The sequence below is a fragment of the Solea solea genome, chromosome 8 (assembly GCF_958295425.1).
Source record: "Solea solea chromosome 8, fSolSol10.1, whole genome shotgun sequence".
Classification (NCBI taxonomy): Eukaryota; Metazoa; Chordata; class Actinopteri; order Pleuronectiformes; family Soleidae; genus Solea; species Solea solea.
The window spans coordinates 28,521,582-28,540,824 of record NC_081141.1 but is presented as its reverse complement, the minus strand read 5'-3'; the positions used below and the strand labels follow the sequence as shown (position 1 = coordinate 28,540,824).

The 19,243-nt window shown below is 40.6% G+C and overlaps 1 long non-coding RNA gene across 2 annotated transcripts in view; it reads right to left on the bottom strand.

Moving 5' to 3' along the window:
- Positions 1-929: 929 nt before the first annotated feature.
- The window catches only part of LOC131464388 (uncharacterized), a 40,105-nt gene continuing 21,791 nt past the window's right edge, over positions 930-19,243 (bottom strand). For both annotated transcript variants that reach the window (XR_009241169.1, XR_009241170.1), the window contains exons 3-5: positions 2,657-2,905; positions 2,434-2,493; positions 930-1,520 (exon numbers count right to left, since the gene is read on the bottom strand). This is a non-coding gene — a long non-coding RNA (uncharacterized LOC131464388). The remainder of the gene's footprint in view (positions 1,521-2,433; positions 2,494-2,656; positions 2,906-19,243) is intronic.

Genomic DNA, 19,243 nt, shown 5'->3' with positions numbered 1-19,243 from the left:
AGAGAGCGAGAGAGAGAGCGAGAGAGAGAGTGGACATTTGACCTAAAATATCAACTTCACTTCTTTACTTTACTGCAGAATATTTTCAAGGATTTCAAGGACCCATAGGAGCCCTGACAAACTGAGTCACGTGACGTCCAGAGCTCGATAAATCTGATTCATTTTGGAAAACTTTTCCTTGTTTTTGAATATTTGGAACATTCCAGTGTAAGAAACTCGGATCTTCAAGGGAAACATTTTTATGGTAATGGAAAAACAACATTCATCCATACGTTCCGGTGATTTTGTACTCGTAAAAACGTCAGAATGATCATTTTATATTCCTAAATCTTACACACTGGACCTTTAACACAGCATTTGTCAAACTTTTATATATGATGACCTACTTTTTAAAGATTGCGATATAAATCAAATTTGTGCTCGATGTAGGAGCTAATTTACAAGTAATCTGTAACAACTACAACTAAGAGGTGTAAATGAATAACAACTCTATTTTATGCATGTCGTGAAAAATATATACAAATAAATCGTAAAATCTTGTTTGGGGACCCGAAAAAATTCATTCGTGACCCATTTGTGTGCCCCGACCCAGTGTTTGGGAACCACTTGATTCTTAAAGTGATGTTAATCTGATTATTTATTATTATTTTTGTTCATTCCCCATCATTTCTTCAGATTAATGTCATTAAAACACTGTTGATGGTGAAATAATAATAACAACAATGATAATAATAAGATTATTGACGACCATACCAACTTTTACAGAAATAACCCTGACCTCGGCTGTGGGTATTTCTTCTCCCGTCAGTCGTGGAGGCTCAGACGAGTTTCTCACAGAGGGAATGAGAGCAGCGAGGTGACAGGGCGTCGACGTGCTGTCACTTCCCACCGTCACGATTCCTTACTTTCGAGGTAGAGATGAGAAAAAAAAGTTGTTCTGTCGAGGTCAAGGAGTCACGATGAACTATGAAACCTGTGGAGAAACAAAGATATATATATTTAAATGTTTCAATCTTCTGGGACGTTAATCAACCATTGATTTACCCCAATTCTTTTCCATTTAATCATTATTTTATCAGACAGATTAATAACGTGCATCCATATTCTTTAAATTATGTCTTCCAATCCTTTATGTTACATTTGTTCATAAAGACCAAATAGAGGCAGAATAAACATCAATTAAATTTATAAAATATGTCACATATGAAGTTTGGAGCAGATCGGTTCGTGCATGGTAAACCTCGGGTGTTTTTTGATCGCTAAAGTTCCAGTGACGTTAAAACACGGAAAAACAAACGTTACCTCGTCTTTGCTGCACTTTTTTTTTCCCTTCTTTTGAGCAGCTGGCCGCGCGCGGCACACACTGGCATGAGAGTGTGACATGAGGAATGACGTGTGAAATGGGAAGTGGCATCACAATTATGGTGCTAATGTGGCACTGGAGGTGAGCTGCTGCTGCTGCTGCTGCTGCTGCTGCTGCTGCTGCTGCTGCTGCTGCACGAGCAGCCAGGAGCCCTGGGCTTTTTAACACGCAGCAGAAACACAGTGTCATTTAACAGTGTTATTTTAATCAATCAGCTTAAGAAAAATATGACAATTGCTCATATATTTATAGATTCTGAGCACACAAAGTGTAACTGAGGGAGTAGTTATCGTAATAATTCTCTGAAAATAATTGCATTTGAGCTCCAAACATCACAATAATTGACACAAAATTCAGCCCAGATGAAATTTTTTTTTAGATGAAACTGGTTTCATGAATGGGCGTGGCTAACGCTTGGTACCACCCACCCATCCAAACTGGTGTCATTGGTGTATCAGGTCAGACTGAACCAAAAAGCCTCTCGCACTCGCGCTCCAAAGAGTTTTGCACATGTGGTATTTGAACAAACTCCTCCTTCTACAGCTTTACTGCGATCAACTTCTAATTTGGTGAGGTCACTCTGGACAAGACGAGCATTAAAAGTTACCGAAAGCTCTTCGTAACGTTGCACGGTGTACGAAGTTGTGACAAATACGGCAAATGATGATTTTCCACAAAAACAAGTGTTAAAAATGTGACAAAAGGAAAGTCCGATCTGAAGCAAACTTGCTATGATTGATTTTACTCACGTCCTGAAGACCTCTATGGGAAAATATTAAACTTTGAAAAACAGCGCCCTCTGGTGGAGCAAGAAAACACCATATTTTACGTTTTAGACGTCTGCAATCGATGAACTCCAAACTCTTGGTAAATTTTCTTACAATAACTGCTCGTCTTAAAGCTGCAGTGAGTAACGTTTCGTGAGCGTTGATGATGTTAGAAAAAGAAATAATAAAGGCTGTCTTTTACAATAGGAAAATATGAATAAACATGCATTTATAATTTAATCCTTGTGTGTTTGTGGCTACATTTAATATTTGTTTTTGATGCAAATTTAAAAAAAATATCACCTTTTACTTTTCACACAGCGTTGAGATGGAAAAAAAATTAGATCACAGCCACTTCTCAGCCTGTGGGTGAAAAAAAACCGGCGTTAAGTACACGAGGAAGATATTTGAACAGCTTGATATTAGACAGCTTTTGTTCTGTCTCATTACTTTTGCAAATGTAATCTATGTCTGAAAACGGCTCACACACACACACACACACACACACACAGAGTGGAGGTTTTACCCCGGAATGCTCTTTTTCCTTTTCTTTTCTTTTCTTTTTTTTCTTGCGTGAGAATCAGTGGACCTGACACGTTCCCCCGCCTCCACCTGCCACCACATGGACAAAGCAGGAACTATATTTGGTAAATGAGGCAGGGAAGAGAGTCCAGAGGGGGCGACGATGAGGAGGAGGAGGAGGCTCTGTCTCTGTAGGACAGGTCTTCAGGATCTTCTGGAGCGAGCTGTGATGTTGCTGCTGACGCTGGAGCTCCTGCAGGAGCAGAAACATGGAACACACACACACACACACACACACAGACATACAGATACATGAGGGGTCAGGATTCTCCAAATAACTGATTTGATTCTCAATCTACACGGTGTCGTGTCTGATATAATGTCCATCGTTTGTTTACAACGTCCCACACTAAGACCTTATTGTCAAATTTAAATCATTTATTAACAATATGAATCTAACAATAACCAAAAAATACATTTTGAAAAAGCGAGGACATTTTCACAAAGTGAAGACTTTTTTTTTTGAAGACATTATTATTATTATTATAATACAGTATTAGTTGATTCTAAGGGACATTTTTAGGAAGTGAGGACATTTTCAGAAGGCGAGGACATGATCTGAAAGCAAAGACGTTTTTTTCAGAAAGGGAGAACATTTTCACTTTCTGAAAATGTCCTCTTTTCCAAAGGTCGATATTCGCCTTACAATTGAGATCGTGAAGGATCGTCTGTCTGTCTGTCTGTCTGTCTGACTGTTAATCACATAACTGTCCAACAGATTGATTGAGAGGCTCCAAACTTGGCAGGTGATTTAGTTAGCGCACCAGTGTGTGCAGCGCCGAGTTTGGCTACATTTGGATGAGAAATGTGAGAGAAATCGGTAAAAATGTGGATATAGATATATGCAGATGACACCGACACCATTATATAGCTGAACGAGATGCTCCCGCCCCCATCTCACATGGACAAATAAATGGAGACAGACACAGTAAGTAGTAAAATACACACGTGAATGTTGTTTGTTTAAAGAACACACCAGTGTGTGTGCAGTGTCCCGACTGAGCCACAAAAGCTCCGTATATATAAATATATAAATATGTAAATTTACAAAATAAAATTTCCATCATGTAACGACACATTTCCTGCACACACTTAGCACTCCAGTCACACAGACTCAGTACGTTCACATTATACTGGACTGATAATGTTTTTCATTCAGCGATAATGAACGAGTCAGTAATTAAACAGTCGCTGTAATAATTGTATCTGCTGCAGTTTAACTGGAGGCAATTTAAATAAAAACTAAATCTGTCTCACTCGTCTTACAGCAACGAGAAAATACTCATTTAACCATGGGCATTAAATCTCAGCACATACATGGACACATGTACGGACACACACACGCACACACACACACACACAGAGTGAATGATTTAATGATGGTTTGTGGTTGTTGAGGTTAAACGTTTCCCTGTAATTTCCTCATGTAAAACACTGAAGGAACTTGTGGGAATAAAAAATGTATGAGATATGATTCTATTACGGGTTCACACACAGTGGTGAAGTGGCTAACACTGGTGCCACACAGCAAGAAGGTCACCGGTTCATATCCCAAAAATGTGATTTGTTTAATTAGTTTATGATTAGATAAGATCATTTAAAAAATAAATAAATAAAGGTAAATAACATGAGATTAGTTAAAATAAGTTAAATTAAGAGTAGATTAGTTAAGATAAGATTAGATTAGTTAAAATAAGGTCAAATAAGATTATCTTAGTTAAGATAAGGTAAAATAAGATGAGATGAGATTAGTCAAAATAAAGTTAATGCTCACTTAATCTCACTATTTTTATTTATAAATTTTATTATGTTTGTGACATCTGAGGCTTTGAGTCTGTAACATAAAGATAAGTGATTTAACAGTTTAGATTATTATCCTCCGCGTTTACGTGTTTGTATACATGTTTTTTTTTTTACTTTTTACAGTAATACAGTACATGCATTAATGCTTGAACACGAGTGGGTGGAAATAAGCGTTTATTCATCGTGTGAGAAACACGCTTCATAAAACAAATTGTCATTACAGACGACATAAAGACATTTGTGCGGCTGTAGAGAGTTGGTGAAGTGACGGTTGAAGAGGCAGAGATGACTTTGGTCTTTCTTTCCTCTTTTATGCTCTGACCTTTCTCTTAATTGGCTTCCATGTCTTTACTCTCAGATTCTGTTGGGTCTCGCAGCAAAAAGTAATTTCTCCCCCGTCTTCCAGCTAAAGCGTTTCCCTCTGACCCATAAATTGGAAGTGCTTTAACCTTTCCTGAGTGCTCACTTTATAGTGCTCTCTTTATTCTTTTATTATGCAGATGAAATTGATTTTTTTTTTATTTCAAAAAAAGTGAGTGGTGTCACTCTCACCGCTGACTTTTTTTAGTTTTGTTTTACTCTGAAATTTGTGACAGTTACAATAATCCACTCTCTATTGTTACACAGTAAAGCTTGTATGATGTTTGGGAGAAATGAGCATCAAAATCACCATACTGGATATCAAAAAAGTTCAATTAAAACATTGTTAAAAAGTTGGAATATTATGTTTGTAAAATCACAAATTTGCACCGGAAAACCCGATTTGTTCACCGCCTGTGCGAAGTATGTTGACTTCCTGTCGAATCACTACACATTTTAGTACTTCATCCGAGAATTCCCCCGTAAAATTAAAAGTTTTTTGTGCTGTGTAGTTGTAACCGAGCACTTATGTTCACCTTTACTTCCTTTCAATCTGGCTTTCAAAACAAAAGCCACCGACCGGCTTTTTTCTTTTACTACTCTTGTGTTGACCTTTTCCCAGAACGCTAACAATAAAAAATAACTTACAATCATTTACTCTTGTAAAATATACATAATTTTTATGATTTTACTTTCATTCTGTAGGTTAACGCTATAAAATGAAACTTAACTACACACCGTTTGTTTTTACTTTTGAGTTTAGTATCTAAATGAAACAGTAGACAAACAAAGATTAAACATCCAGACTTGTAAGCTAGCTGTCTGTAGCTAAGAGTCTTAGTGTGTGTTCATAACGAGCTAGCTGTCTGTAGCTAAGAGTTAAGCCCTTTTCCACCCATGGTCCCAGCTCGCCTCGCCTCGACAGATAAACTTTCATTGTATTAGTTGATTCTATGAAATAAAATACACGTTTTTCACATAATATGAAGTAGTCACACTGTCACACATCTTTCCATCACTGAAGAGATGAACAACATTCATTTTAATGGAGTGAGTCATCTCACTTTCTCACATTAAATATAAAAATAATCACAATTTAACCATAGTTTTAAACCTTAAAAACCCATTTAAGTTAAAAAGATACAGCCAAAAAAGCATCAGACTGTTTAAGGTTACTACTGTGGTGGTCCAGCAGAGGGTGCTGTGAGCTCAACTTGGCCCTTGAATGCCCTCTTCATTCATAAAACAAGACAAAAAAACAGGGATGTTTGTGTTGTTTTGCTGTTAACATGGAGGAGAGAAGCTAAAGTGTCCTCCCAAGTGGACGGTTGTGACACCAGAGCGTCTGAAAAGCAGCGCGAGGACGTATTTCTAATGTACAGTGAACAAATCTGCTGAACCAGAGTTCAGCGTTGTCATACTGTCGGAGTCGTGTGTCACATGATATTCATTAAAACTTGATTTTTGGAGAAAAAAAAAAAAAATCGACAGCCCTATTACAGAAGAAGTCAAGAGACCATGAAAAATAATCTCCTCTTTTTCCATCAATAATCTCTAATTTCCATTAATCAGCAAGTGTGCAATAACTCTCACCAAAGAAACGGATTATTTGGAACAATAATAATAAGAAATAACAGCCTAGTTTACCCATTTCCTCCAGTTATCTATAAAAGCCATTACGTGTACATTAATCAAGTATCTATTAGGCTAAACAAGGTTCATAATATATCTGTAAAAGTGTATGTGTGTGCTCGGGGTGTAATATACTTGATGTATTGATATGTTTATTTCAATTTATTTCAAGACCTCATCCTGCGAGTCTGACCCCGAAATCAATAACTTCATTTATGGTCCAACACCTTCAATCAATTCTGGCCCCGTCTCCTCTCCACGATGGACTGCCTCTGAGTGGACACATGTAAGCAGCGCTCCACACCTCCTTCTCTCTCTCTCTCTCTCTTTCTCCCTCCTTCCTTCTCCTCTGGCTGCCTGTGTTGCAGTGGGAGGTAACTGGTCACTAAAATCATAGATTAGCAGCTGCTGGTTGTCCTCCGGCTCTGTCTCTGTCCTTGTCCCTTCTCTAACGTCCTCCTCCTCCAGCTCTGATTCACGACAAACAAAGAAATTACAGCCAGAGGCTACGTCCATGCTATGTTTTCATTTGAAAACGGTGTTTTCACGTGAAAGAAAACAGTCTGCGGCCACATGTCAGGAGGAAACTAACAAATAAAAAAGCACTATGGTCATCTTTTAAATGTCCTTTGAGAGTAAAACTCTTTTTTCCTCTTGTTAATCACCAACATGTGACAGCATTAGCTTGCTAACAAGTTCATAATACCTTCAGTTTGTCCATAAATTAAATTTAGCAGCACGTACGCGACACAGAACCTGCTCAAAAGGAGCGTTAGAGTTAGATTGAGTCATATTTCGTGTCATATCTCACCATGAGTGTTAATGCACTTGTGGAACTAGGAGCGAGCTAGCTAACACACACACACACACACCTACCTAGCTTCTAAGTAACAATCAGCTATCTTCTTAGCAACAGGTAGCTAGCTTCTTATGAACATACACACACCAGACTCTTAGCTACAGACAGCTAGTTTCTTAGCAACATGCAGCTAGCTTCTTTTGAACACACATACACTGGGACTCTTAGCAACAGGCAGCTAGCTCCTTAGGGAAACACACACCAAGACTCTTAGCTACAGACAGCTAGTTTCTTAGCAACAGGAAGCTAGCTTCTTTTGAACACACATACACTGGGACTCTTAGCAACAGGCAGCTAGCTCCTTAGGGAAACACACACCAAGACTCTTAGCTGCAGACAGCATCTTAGCAACATGCAGCTAGCTACTTATGAACAGACACTAAGACACTTAGCAACAGACAGCTAGCCTTTTAGCAACAGACAGCTAGCTTACAAGACTTGTCTAATCTTTATGTTTACTGAGTTAATTTGATGTTACTGGGAAAACTGACTTATGAAATACTGTTATTTATTTATTTAGATCGTAAACTCAAAAGTAAACATAAATGCAAGGAGTTAAGAAAATGATTTTTGTGTCATTAATGAAAAGCAGTGATAGATTGAGCTCATTTTAATTAGTAACTGAAAATAAATGTCCTCATTAACTAAAGAATTTTTCCATAATAACAAAGAATGAGCCCACAAAATGAGAGTTTTTCATCTGTAAAGTTATTGTTTTCAAAGTGATCCACCTCTGTCCGATATCGGTGCTTGAAAACGTTGCATTAATGTGGACAGCAGCAGCAACATGAACGTGTTTTTGAAGACAAAATGTGAGTGAGTGAGGTGGACGTAGCCTGAGAAAAGAAAAGCGCACGTGTAACAAATGCTCGTGGCCTCAAGTTCTGTCTGGAGCTTCATCTCTTTCCACGCTGCGTTCTCCACTCTTAATGATTCTGATTCTGGCAAACTTATCAGCACAAGCACATCGTCTCATCCATTCATTTGAAATATAGACGCTGTGTGCACATGCAGATATGGTTTGGCATGACTTTGGCCACACAGCAAATCCTTCCAAAAAGAAATCCACATTTGGGCCTACATATATGTCTGTATACATATACATATATATATATACATATATACATATATGTATATATACATATATATATACACATATATATATATATATACATACACATATATATATACACACATATATACATACATATACATACATATATACATACATATACATACATATATACACATATACATATATACACATATACATATATACATATACATATATACATATACATATATACACATATACATATATACACATATATACACACACATATATACACATATATACACACACATATATATACACATATATACATACATATATACACATATATAAACACATATACATACATATATATATATATATCTATACATATATATAAATATATACACAAACACATATATATATATATATATAGATATATATATATATTAAGGAAGATTTAGCTATTTATGTCGTCGGTCACCTCATTTTTTAGAAAAAAGCAAAAGGTTGAGAAAAGCCAGAAGGTTTTATTCTTCTTAAAAGCATGCATGAGCTGGCAGTATTGCTCAAACCGCCTCGTCTGGATTTATTAGCCAATTTCCACTACCATTGTCTTTCACTTCAATCTCAGAAGTGAGGGTGCAGCGGGCAGAATATAGGGCTGCAATCATCCGAGTGTGTGGCGACAAAAAACCTCCAACTCTCGCACCTGGAACTCAATAGATATTCATGAACATTCCCGTATTTAGAGAAGGAAATAACTTAATGCCGACAGTGTCGATGGAATAATAGCCGTTTCCTGCCTGACTTGCAGCCCCCTCAGAAAATGAGATTGCGCCGGCCGTCATTTTTCTTGTCTGCCGGGTGTTTCTGTGCAGAGGTCTACGGCTGCAGCTATGCTCCCCGCATCGCCAATGAGCTACAGATACAGAGCAGAGGGGGGGGGGGAGAAAAGAGAGGAAGAGCAAGACTGCGAGGGGAAGATAGAGCGAGAGAGCAAGGGTGACAGAGTGAGACAGGCCAACTTCAGCAGGAGACAGAGGATTAATGAGTGGGTTTACATCAGCCTCTCTCTTTTATGCACATTTTTGATTTGTGCTTAAAACCTTCTAAAATAGAATTATTAAATATGTCTATGATGGAGGGCGGTCAAAATATCAGTGTCTTTAAAAAAGGTTGAATGTTTTAAAGGGTTTTCGTATAGAAATAACTTAACTCCGGTTTTAGTATTTTTGTTGTTCCGGGAAAAATGGTGGAAACGGCAAACAAGAGAAGGAACTGATGGACTGAGGACTCGTTGAAGGTTGTTCTAAGGTTATAAAAAACTTTTCTTTCATTGTTTTAGAGCAATTATACGCTTATAGAAACACACTCATGTGGAGTATATTCACTTTCTGCCAATGAACCCTCCTTCACGGTACAGTCTGAACCTCAAAGGACTTACAGGGACCACAGGGGGGCGCAACTGTCGCCTGGCGTAAACAGGCCAATGAGAATCCTAATAAATTAAACTAAACAGAGAGGAAACTATTTAAAAAAAAAAAAAGATAGATGTATTAGATCAGTTTATTCCTGACGAGTTTAAGAGTCAACCACTCCCTCTCCTGCACCAAAGCCAATAGAGAAGATAAACGATTTCACATCACAGCACATGGGACTGTTTGACTCACTACTGCCTCCTTCAGTACGTTTAATGTGTGATTTTGTGACTTTGGTGTTTAAAGACTTTTGTCCAGATTTGCCTCAGTGTCACAAACCGGCCACACGAGGCAGCAGTGGACCAGCAGCCGCTGTGTCCCCGTGAGCTTCAAACGTAGATTTTTTCAATGGACTCTCTGAGCACATTCCTAAGATATCACTGTGTTAGTGTTTAGTCCCAAAATCTTCACCGTCTTCACGTCTCGAGTCCTGTTTATAAAAATGTGTCCTTCTGTGCTCGAGTACATGACGACGAGAACATCCATTGTCCAGTGAACGTTTGATTGTCCGCTCTCTTCCAGCCGCACATATACGTTCCTGTAGGTTTTTGTAAATGGCTGCAGCCACAATCCTTCCCAGAATCTTAAAAAGCGGTGATGAATGCTGTGCACTCATGAGGATGAGGGTTTGAATAAGAATGGGATGAAAAGGAAAATCCTGATGTATGTCCGCGCCGATGAAGGCCCCGAGTAAAAGCCCAGAGATAAGGAAGGGCTCACAAAGAGAGAGAGAGAGAAACCTAATTGTGGAGAAGAGAGGGGCTGCGGCGGGATTGAGCTCCTCTGTGAAATGGTTAATTTATAAGAGCGGTGGCGAGGGCTAACGTGACAGGCCGAGTAATGGTGAGGAAGAGTTTGAAAGATTCCTTTGTCTCTCAGGTCAGGCATCCGTTCACGTCACTCAATTCCCTCCTCCATCTTCCCCCTTTTTTTCTCCTGTTTTCATTTTCTCGGTGTCTCTCGTGCTTTTCTGCTCATACCTCGCCACAGTCATCGTTCCTAATCATGACGCAAAGTAAAGATTTGCCTTAGCTGAGCCAGACGGCAGCAGCGTCTCGTGTTTGACTTTTACCTCAGGAAAACATTCATCCCCCAAAAACTGCTACTGGATGTTTTTTTGGGTCGTTTGGTTCATTTTTTCCAGGAAAAGAAAACAAAAATGTGCTCGTCTCATTTCTTTATGATGCGTTTTTTCGTCATCTTTCAAAAATTGGGTCCCCACATAAAGACTTTGGGAAACATGGTACATATTATTACGGAGCCCTGGAGGTGACATGGACGGAAAAATGTTATAATTATTATTTCGTGCAAGTGCTTTACAAATAATAAGTAACATAACTGCCTGACAGTTCAGTTATGCCCAGTTTTTGCCCAGAGAAAGTGTCCACCTGTTCTTCAGAGCTCCTCTGCAAAGAGTGGTAAGGTGTAGTAGCCTCTTTCTGTCTTAAAGTTACATATTACAAGTTAAGAATGTGTAGTTATCGAGCTATTAAGTACCAAACGCAGCTTCTTTTAGCGTTAGTATCTCGCGCGCGTGAGTTATATGAACTCATTATTTCCACTGATGGCAGAGATGAACATAGCCAGTTGTCCATTTAAATGAATCGCAAAATTAAATTTTCAAACATTCAGGAAAAGAAAACGTACATTTATGCATGTTATTTCCTATCTAATTTGTGCTAGTTCACTGAGATAAGCAGTAGGTGGCGCCAAAGTCCAGGTCACCACATGTTCACACCAACCAAACGTGATTAAAAATCTGTTGCAAAAAGTGTGCAAATAATGCGACAAAAGTGTCGACAGTACCAACTTTTTCCGATGTCACAAACATACAGTTGTGGTCACGTGAAACTCTACGTTACTTCCACTTCCACTTCCACTTCCAACTCCAACTCCCGCCGTCATTGTTGGTGAAAAGAAATCCGAACTTCTTCGCATCTGGCCAAAATACGTGGGCTTCCGGAGTTCTTGTTTCTCCCATGTCGGATGCGACAGACGCAACACAACAAATCACACTGTAAACGTTGGAAAAATGTGAAATATTGAGTTCGTCCAACTAAAACCTGACTTAAAAAGAAAGTTCTTCTCAAAGTGGGACTAACACAATGCTGCTGTGAGGAGTTGAATTACTTTTGAATGTTTACATTAGATGTCACTAATTCTCACACACAGAACTTTGGGGTTGTTAATGTGATGTAAATACTTGGATATGATGTGAACCTTGGTATCAGTATCAGCGTCCAATAATCTGATATCTGATAATAACGAGTCATGTTGCTGGCTGGTTATTTCTTCTTTATAGGAGGTAAAACTGGGTTAGTGTCATGACTTTGAACTGTAGGTAACACGTGTGTTTTTCACAGCTGTGTAAAAGTGTCCGTATCGGAGAACACGTAAAGTGATACTTTCATCAGAGTTTTCTCTGGCCTTTCGTGTCGGCCTTTGACCAACAGAGCAGGTATGAGAAAAACCGGTCTGCTGAACACACAAGAGTCTTGATTCCCTTCGTGTACCGAGTCTCTACGGAGAGTTTCAGTCTGAGAATCTGAGAACGGGTGGCTGAGCTGTGGCGGTTTCACACGGTCGTCGGTCTGTGGAGGAAAGTCGTGCTATTTCTGGCTGATGCAGCGTTTATATACTTGGTCGAGAAGCAGCTCCTCTTACTGTGGAGAACAAACTGTGTGAAAGAGATGAAACTGGGATATTTGCACCGTGAGCTGAGATTTGTCTTTGGAGAGTTCAGAGCGGTGTTATACTTGGGGAGCTGGTTGGTTGGTTGGTGGAGGAGGAGGAGGAGGAGGAGGAGGAGGAGGAGTGGTGTTTGAGTTAATTTGATCTCGGACGCCTCACAGAGAGACCCGGTGTGAGTTTTAGCCACGGAGCCAGACAGAAATGTGAGCAGATTGCACTCCTGCTTTGTATTCCAAATTAATTGGCCTCTGAAGATCGCCCTCCGCCCCGCACAACACTACTGATGCACACTTTCCTCCCCCTCAATTAAAAGTGTGCACCCCCGCCCTCACCCCCGCGCTGCCCTCCTCCCGGCTCGCTCGCTCGCTCGCTCGCTCGCTCACGAACTCTCCTCGCTCCGTTTGTTAGCGAGAACAAACTGGACCTTCGTGTTCCAGCTGAGACTGTGAGGTAATTATACAACGCTTCACTGTGAGTGTGTGACTGTTAGTGTCACATACAGAGTATACTGTAGGGAGGCAGGTAAAGGTGGGTAAGTAGAGGTAGGTTGGGGTAGGTGGGCAGAGGTAGGTAGGTAAGTATGGGTCGGTAGAGGTAGGCTTAGGGATTTCACTGATCCCCTACGGGGGTAAATTGACATTGTCCACCCTGTGTCACCACTTCCCTTTGCTCCTCTTAGCCTTTAGCTTAGCCTCTGCTCTGCATCCACGGTAACTGGACGTTTAACCGCGTGTCCGGTCGTCGTCAACAGGTGAAAACAGTTCCTCTCTAGTGTAGAGTAACCACTTTACTCGAGGTAATACACATCGCTGAGAATATAAATAAATACACATTGAAAAACAAGAGAAATCTTAAAATAACTACAAGAGACTCTGACCCACTGCTGCTTTCACCGTCTTCTCTCTTAACGTAGTTTTCTGCACTTCCACCCAATATTTATAATATATATATTATAATAATTTATTCATTAGATCAGCGCCACCATGAGGAGACATGAAGTAGCGATGCCCGGCGAGTGAAACTGGCAGAGACGGTTTACTCTAGAACATCTTCATTTATTCTTTTAAAACACTTGCCGACCCCTCGCACACACATGCACATGCAAACTCCACACAGAAAAGTCGAGACAACGACGCTAACCACTGCGCCGCCGCGTGACCTCACTTTTAACTTAAATATAAGAAAAGTTGATCTGACTTTAACTGTCTGATGTGTCCTGTGGTGAAATAGAAAGACATATTTATTCATGAGCGTCTTCAGTTTTGTAGCACGGATCTATTTATTGAACAAAGGACGGCAAAACACCACAACAAACATCAGGCGCCAAAAAGATCCAAGATCTTTTCAGGAGAGGATGTGAAAACGCTCTCAGAGGAGAAGTCGCCCCTGCGGACGACAAATGCCAAAACAACTCTGACAAAGAAAGAGAGGAGGAAAAATACCAGTGAACAGACGGAACAACAATTATTTATGTAAATAATCTGCCATTGCTGCTTATAATTAGTGGGAAAATTAAGCAGAAAAGGAAAAAAAGCAGGGGGAGGAGGAGGGTGGGGGGGTGCATCAGGCATGTCACCCAACTAATTTTTCCTCATGCAAATTAACAATTGAAATTATAAATGGAAATGGTGTTGTTGTGATGCAGAGAGCGAGAGAGAGAGAGAGAGAGAGAGAGAGAGAGAGAGAGATGCCCTGCTTTTCTTCCTCTACTTCACTCTGTTTGGAATTCATTACCGGGGAAAAACAAGGAGAGGCAGATGTAGTTTGACACAAAGGGTGAAGTCGATGCAGCAGCAGCAGCAGCAGCAGCAGCAGCAGCAGCAGCAGCGCGAGGAGGAAAATACTCGCGTTTGGACAATCGTTCTGGACAAGAACGGACTTGAAATAAACAGTTTTAACCAAGAGGGAAGAAAGTTAACAGTTCTTTAAAATTTTAACACTCCCTACGTTTGTCCTTGAGTTGATTATTTGAACTTTATCTTCATTAAAAACCTTAACGCCTGCTCAAACACGCGAGTCGGCTCCACTTTTGTGGTTCATTACAAAAACATCGATTTGGTGATATATCGTCGTCCTTCCTCGTGCGACGCGCCACGGCAAATATCCATATATGAATTAACAAAAGACGCTCTAAATCTGTACACCATTTTGAAATTAAGCCTGTAATACACGGGAGCCAGGAACCTCCGTCTCCTTGTCATTGAGGTTCAGGAAATGGTAATGATGTCACTAAGACATTCTGAAAGTTTAGCTACAGAGGGACATAAATCTGTCTCTCATCAGCATAGCAATGTAAAGATATGCCATGTTTTCTGAGAACAGAACCAAGGTGGAAGCGCATACAAAGAAAAAGTAGAGGACCGAGAATTGAACCCTGCGGAACTCCACAGGAGTTGGCTGCACCCTTAACGCCAACCCATTTAGATAATAAGTTACATATGACATCTATAAGTGACTTTGAACGTGACATGGCTGTTGGTCGAGCTGAAACAATTACTGGATTACTAAATGAATCATTAAATATTTTTGATAATGGATTAATCGGTTTAAAACAAGATCTCTGATTGTTTCAGCTTCTTAAATGTGAATATTTTCTGGTTTCTTTGCTCCATAAAACAAAGACGTCATTAAAATCTGAATCATTTTTGGTTTTTGAACAAAACAAGACATTTGAGAGGCTCATCATTTCCAGGTTAGACAAACAATGATCAACATTTTTAATGGTTTTCTGACATTTTCTGACAGCCGATTATATATATATATATATTAATAAAGGACAGATTAATCAACAGAGACAGAGCGAACCGAGTCGACACAAAAGGTTCTTCCAGTCAAGTTAGGACCTGAACCTCTCTAGGGCTGCACCCTTCACTCCAACCTATTTAGATTTTTAATGCAAAAACGTGACGTGGTTGTTTTGGAAACTTAAGCGTGATCTACTGGTATTTTCATTCATCCATCTTTAGTGTTGACACAGAAGGATCTGACCAGAGGAAGACGACCGTCTTTGATCGCGTCAACACCTCCAAGCGAAAGACCTACATCAGCTGCAGAAGGACACGGCAGGTGTCACTGGAACAGGCGTCCATAGTGCCTAATAAAGTAGCCGGCGTGTGTGTGTGTGTGTGTGTGTGTGTGTGTGTGTAGTTCCAGTGTGAACAGATCAGATGTGAGCTGAGGTGCTGACACACGTATCAGACACAGAATCCCAGTCGCTCTCCCAGCGAGAGAGCGACTGGTTTCAGAGACGATAAAGGTTTAAGTGTCAATGAAGGTGTGATAAGTGTGAACGTCTGTCGACACGTGTGTGTGACACACACACACACACACACACACACACACACACACAACGACCTGTTTTCTGCCTTTTTTTCCCCCAATTATTATTTTTTTTTTTTACACAAAAAAAGAAAAAGAGGCAGCGCCCGGATCAAACAGAGTGAGTGTGTGTGTGTGTGTGTGTGTGTGCATGTGACAGCGCTGCATCCTGAACTCTTTTAAAAAAGAAGGTGCAGAGGAGGGAGGAGAAGAGGAAAATAGGACATGTTTCACACTCTTTATGCAGCGTTAATTTTCCAGCCCCCGCGTCGACTGTTTACAGAGTCCTGCTCTCCTCTTGTTCTCCGCGCTCCCCCCCCCCCCCCCCCCTCTCTCTCTCTCTCCCCCCCCTCTCTCTCTCTCTCTCTCTCCCACAATTCCCCTTCTTTACTGTTTTTTTTTATGTTATTCAGATTTTTTCCTCCAGTCTTTTTTGTGTCACTCGTGCGGATGCTCTTCCCCTGGGGAAGCTAAATTTACATCTCTCCATATGACAAACACAAACAAAGAAGCAAATAAATCAAATGTGAGGTGGAGAGCGAGAGAGGAGGGAGAGGAGGGTGAGGAGGGTGAGGAGGAGCTGGATGTTTATCAGTCTCAGAACATATAGGCCATGTATTCGCCTGTAGCACTCAGATTATTGATAATGTATGAATGGATTATGGATGAATCACGCTGTTTTTGGATGATGACATGATTAAATACGACTTTGTTTCAAACAAAGTCTAAGAAAACTCTGAGGCATTCTCTCTGTTTTTAAAGTGTGAATGTAAAATCAGAGGTCTCAAACTCGTGGCTCGTGGCCCGTGGGCCATGTGCGGCCCGTTACAATCAATTTCATGTTATATTTATTATTTCTGTCTGTTTTTTTATTTACGATTCATTTAAATAAATTTATCGCTCATATCAAAATAAACACTTTTATTTTGAAATTCTATGGAAAAATCCTCACAAATGAGATTATTGCTGTATATTCAGTGGCCCCCAGGTCATTTTGAGTTTGAGGACATCCCATAAACGAGTTCCAGACAGACAGCGACCCCAGGCCCGTGACGACTTCCTGACCATTGAGCTGTTGCTCGAAAAACTCAGTAGCCAATCACCAGGCAGCTTCCTAAGGCCCGCCCACAAACAATGAACAAGTGAATTTTCAAACAATAAAATACAATATTTATGAATGATTAAATCCATATTTAGTGTTCAGAATGATTGGTCATGTGATGCGTTTTAGAGGAACTGTGCCTTTAGAGTGAAGAGAAAGCCTCTGCTCTGCCGGCAACATTCATAACCGGCGCGGGGCGGAGAGTCGCGGACGACGCAACAGTGCATCCGTCAGCGAGAGGGATGACGGTGTCACGAGCCACTGTGCTGTGGAATCACAGGCAGTCGCTTTAAGATACACTTCTTTATGGAAGCACTTTTTACATTCTGCTGAGTCGCCCTGCAAAAATAAAAGCTCAATCTCAGCTGTCGCCTCGGCGCTCCGCCGCACTATAACACTGTCCGGTGTTTGGGGGCAGCCAGAGCGCGCGGGGGTGAAGCGGGGGAGCAGAGGAAACGCCACATATTCATGTATCATGGGAGAGAAAACTGCTCGTGTCTTTATGGGTTTCTTTGTTTGTGTGTGTGTGTGTGTGTGTGTGGGGGGGGGATAATGGAGGATGAGAGGGGTCTCTGTGTCACTGCACAGCGTCCGACTTCACAGAATCAACTCAGACTCAGCAGCGACTCAGCAGCGACTCAGCAGCGACTCAGCAGAGACTCAGCAGCGACTCAGCAGAGACTCAGCAGCGACTCAGCAGCGACTCAGCAGAGACTCAGCAGAGACTCAGCAGAGACTCAGCAGCGACTCAGCAGCGACTCAGCAGCGACTAAGTCAGACCCTGAAGATTTGAAGGGCAGTCGGAGGAGGAAGTGATTGAATTAGTCAGACAGTGGTCGCAGTCACGTCACAAGTGTAATGTGAACATGAGAGGATGAGGAGGCGGGGTTATGACCGGAAATACACAATCATGCAAAACAATAGATGTAGAGAGAGATGATGCTGCACGTGATTAAAGCACGTCAATAAAGTTAGAAATTCTGAGTTTATAATATTTATAAAATATTTAAACTCAGAATTTCTAACTTTATTCGTAGACTCAGAATTTTGAGTTTAGTCAGAACTGAAACATTTTTCCCTGTGTGGCCCTAACACTCTTCTGCAAGAAAGAAACAAGTAAACAGAAGTAGATTAGTGACTCAGTAAGTTTCTGTGGGTACTGTTGTCCAAAATGTCTCTGTGTATGATGGACGTGTAAAGATTGTCCTTCATTGGAGACGAGTCGTCGAGAGAAACCAGAGGTTCACAATAGTTTCAGCTTTTTTTGGATCAAACTACAATAAAATAATCAACAGATTATTTTATTTTGATAGTGAAATATAAAGAAAAAAGAAATGAGTTACAGCCAAATGCTGTTATTAGCTGGATGCAGAGTTATGGAATTAGATTTGTGTCAATATTGTTTTTTATTGTTTGAAAATACACTTGTTCTTTGACCTCACATTTAATATACATTTAATATCAAATAAAGTTAAATTAATCGGAATGAGTGAGTTAGTCCGACTAAAACAAGACTGTGTTGCAAGGTAATAAAATCTGACTGAAGAAGCCCTTGAATTATTGATGTTATAGGTCATGTGTATAAATAAGAGTGTCGTCAGCGTACAGTTAAACGTGTCAACTGAGGAGATTCATACATTTACAGTTAAAAAACAAACAAACATGTTGGTCTGACTGAAACTAGACTAACAGAAGCCCTCAGACACAGATAAGAGAATCCCTGCAGCATGTTTACGTGAGCAGCGAGTGCAGCGTACACATGACCTGGAGAAATTGCCGCTGCCTGCGTCTCATATTTCCTCAGTGACCGTCATTTTTCTGAATCAGCACATGAATTAGGACTCATGTGATTGAGAAGTCCTCGACGAGACAGTCCCAGCGTGTCCAACATCCCACTGAAACTCTGCCACCATCTTTAACTGCGACGCTGTTTAAATAACAAGCGTTAAAGCTGCATAAAAACACCCCAAAAAATATATATTCATTACCTATTTATAATTCATGCACTCATACACTCACACACATACACACAACCTCGCTCTTGCATCCAGACTATCATTATCTCAGCCCCTAGAGCAGTCCAGAGGGGCAAACTGTGTGGCCACCGCGAGCCAAACATGCTCCGAGGCGGCGGGGGCCACAGCCACACGGCTCCCGCTCTGCCCTGCCTCGCTCTGCTCTGCCCTGGGTGTCAACAGCCTCCCTTGGCCTTAAGTGCCAAGCTTCCTGCCTGA